Source organism: Phodopus roborovskii, unplaced genomic scaffold (assembly GCF_943737965.1).
Source record: "Phodopus roborovskii unplaced genomic scaffold, PHOROB, whole genome shotgun sequence".
NCBI lineage: Eukaryota > Metazoa > Chordata > Mammalia > Rodentia > Cricetidae > Phodopus > Phodopus roborovskii.
This window is the reverse complement of record NW_026126625.1, coordinates 822,548-826,050: the sequence shown is the minus strand read 5'-3', so window position 1 is coordinate 826,050 and position 3,503 is coordinate 822,548. Positions and strand designations below refer to the sequence as shown.

Below are 3,503 nucleotides of genomic sequence, written 5' to 3'. Positions count from 1 at the left end.
ACCAAATTACCCTATTAAAAAATGGGGTACAGAACTGAAGAAAGAATTCTCAGAGGAAATCAAAAAGGCTGAAAAACACTTAAAGTGCTCAACATCCTTAGCTATCAGGGAAATGCAAACCAAAACAACTTTGAGATACCATCTTACACCTGCCCGAATGGCTAAAATTAGAACCACCAATGACAACTTATGCTGGAGAGGATATGGAGAAAGGAGAACACTCTTCCACTGCTGGTGGGAGTGCAAACTCATACAACCATTTTGGAGATCAGTATGGCGGTTCCTCAGGAAAATGGGAATTAGTTTATCACAGGACCTGGCAATCTCCCTCTAAGGCATATACCCAAATGATCCATATCCATGCAACAAAGACATGTGCTCAAATATGTTCATAGCAGCATTATTTGTAATAGCAAGAACCTGGAAGCAACTTAGATGCCCCTCAACTGAAGAGTGGATAAAGAAGATGTGGCAATCTACACAATGGAATACTACTCTGCAGAAAGAAATAATGGAATCTAGAAATTCACAGGCAAGTGGATGGAACTTGAAGAAACCATCCTGAATGATGTAACCCAGTCACAAAAAGAGGAACATGGTAAGTACTCACTCATATACAGATTTTAGACCTAGAGCAAAGGATCACCAGCCTATAATTCACACCACCAGAGGAACTAGGATACAAAGTGTATTCTAAGAGATTCATATAAGGTCCCTCACAAAAGGGGGGGAAGGGACAGAGCACAGGGGAAGTGGGGGGGCAGTGAATGGAGAGAGAACTAGGAGAAAGAGAAGAAGAAGAGAAGAAAGCACGTGCAACTAGGAAGATTGAGTCAGGGTAGGAATAGAAGACAGGAGAGAGAGAGAGGAGAGAGAGAGAGAGAGAGAGAGAGAGAGAGAGAGAGAGAGAGAGACATAAAAGAGGGAGTCATTATTGGTTTGAAGAGAAAACTGAACCTAAAGAAAGGTCTAGAGACCTACAAGACTGCTGCCAACGAACAATTTGAGCAACCGTGGAAAGGCTACCATAAATGCCCTTCCCTGATAGTGAGATCAACAACTAACTTATCCACCATCATGGAGCCCTCATCTAGTTGGAAACAGAAGCAAACACCCATACCTAAATACTGAATCTAACTAGAATCCAGATGCAGAGAGAGAGAGGACAAGACCAGGTTTCAGAAACACATAGAGACAGCTTACCTGAACAAGGAGGAGCTAATGGGTTCACCAAACTGATAACTGGGAATCCAGCATGGGACTGACTCAGGCCTCCCTGTATATGGGTCTCAACTAGAAGGACAGAGAAGTCTAAGGAACCTCAGACAGGGGAAGCTGAATGTATTCCTGGTACACAAAAGGACTTTGCAGACATATCCCCCATGGAGGGACATTCCCTTAACCTAGAGACAGGAGAGAAGTCCTAGTCCCTACTTCAAGTGACTTGACAGATTTACATGACCCAGCCTGGATGGCATTGCCCTACATGTGGAATTGGGGTGGGGGGATGGGAGGGGAGGGTGGTCAGGGTGCATGTGAGGGGGGAAAGAAGGTAAGAGGGAGGAAGGGAGGGAGAAGGAAGTGGGATCGACATGTAAAATAAAAAAATAATAAAATAAAATAAATTTAAAAAGGAAATATTGTGATAGCCAATATATATAGGCATGCATAGGAATGCAATTTAGAAAAAGAAAAAGAAAAGAAAAGAAAAATACACTGGAACTACTCAATATCTTTAAAATCACTGAGAAAAGCAACATTGAACTTCCATACTGATTTGATGCAGCTTCTATACAGTACCTTGATTTAAATCCAAGAGCAAAGTTAAGACGTTCCTCCTCTCTTTTTGGTAAACACTGAATGGTAAACTTAGATGACTTTCCCTCTGGATTTTACCTGGGAGTGGCCTTTTTACCATTTTACTTAAAAGGGCAGGTTTGGTACTTTTATACTGATGTCACCAATGTTAATATTTCTTGGGATCCAAGAAGATTCATATTCTTTACAGCTGATACAGCATGGGCTGGAGCACCTGCTAAGCTAGCCTCGGATATCTCCAGTTTATTTTATGCATCAATTTGTATAACAATCTCATTCATGTTGGTCTCTAATACCATTCCCCCATCACCATTTCTGCAAGAATATTATGAACCTTGTCTACTTGTCGTTTTCAAAACATTTATCTAATGTTTCCACAAATACTTGAATTAGATCTAAAAATGCCAAGTTCACTTTCTGAGGAATCCACACAGAAGACAAAATATAGTGTTGCATAATGTCTATAAATCAGTTTGTTTTCAGATCCTCTGATTAATAGTCCTCCTTCTAGGAAATTACAAACATTCTCCCTAATGATTTCCTGTTGTGTATCTTCACTATAGTGCTGGTAGAACTTGGAGAGCTGCGGCTTCCTGTGGTTGTTGAAGATGAGGATGGCCTTGATCATGGCTGGGCCAGGCAGACAGGGTGGGTGCTGGGGCCAGGGCCCTGGCGGGGGCAGGCTCACGAGCCTTGCCTCTGGGAGCTTGCAGCCATGGCTTCCCCATCCGCCCCCTCCTGCATGCGCCCAAAAGGTCTTTTCTTGCTGTTCACGCTTTGAACTTTCTCTGGCACAGGCAAGCTGCAATAGGACCCATGGTGTAGTTTCTCGGGGCATGGCAGTTTTGCTTGTGAATCTTCTCCCCAGACTTGGTCTTCAGATCTTTCCTACAGCTACCTTGCATTTTCTTCGACCATTCAAGGTGTGTGTGTGTGTGTGTATTTCTGTGAGTCTAAACTCTTGACTGTAACATCCCCCTCACCCCTCCTCACCCCTCCTCACCCCTCCCCCGCCTCTCCCCTACCCCTCTGCCCAATGGGTCCTCAGATCCAGGTATTATAGTCCAAAGAGCAGCTCTGTCATTACCGGTCCCCTCTCATTCTGAGGTGTCTCTGGCTTTCCCTGGAAAGGAGTAAGACTAGATGCAGGACTGTGAAATGTAAGAAAGACACAGGAGTCAAAGCTTCCAGAAATTTCTGAATATAGTATTCACATAGATTTAGTGAAACTTTTTAACCATAAAAAGCAATCCCTAGCCTTTAGATTGTATTTGGTTAAATGTCTCCATTTTGGTAATAAAGTATAAAATTAATGAAAACCATAAAAGAGAACTCAAAGGTCACGTGAGGCACCAGACTATCTCAAACTTGTAAATCTAATTATTGTAAAACCTAATTATTCCTTCAAATGCTTGCTTTTTGAATTCACTCTGAAAGCCATATCTATAGAGCAGCCAGTCAGTTCTAAATAACAGGCTTTGAGATTTGTCTGAAGCTGAGAAATCGTGTCTATCTTTTATCATGTGTTGCGTGCTGATGTTCTGGAGATGTTAGCCTAGGATCAAATGCTTGTGCTTCTTCAGTCAGACAAGTCCTTGATGGAGGGCTCACCTGTTCCCTGTCACTACTAGAAGCGGTTGTTCAAGGTCAACGTCATAATAAGGAATTGCATGTTTTCCTTTTTA

At 42.4% G+C, this 3,503-nt stretch overlaps 1 pseudogene; it reads right to left on the bottom strand.

The window, feature by feature from the left end:
* Positions 1-1,923: 1,923 nt before the first annotated feature.
* Positions 1,924-2,446, bottom strand: LOC127238114 (AP-3 complex subunit sigma-1-like; annotated as a pseudogene).
* Between the last annotated feature and the right edge of the window lie 1,057 nt (positions 2,447-3,503).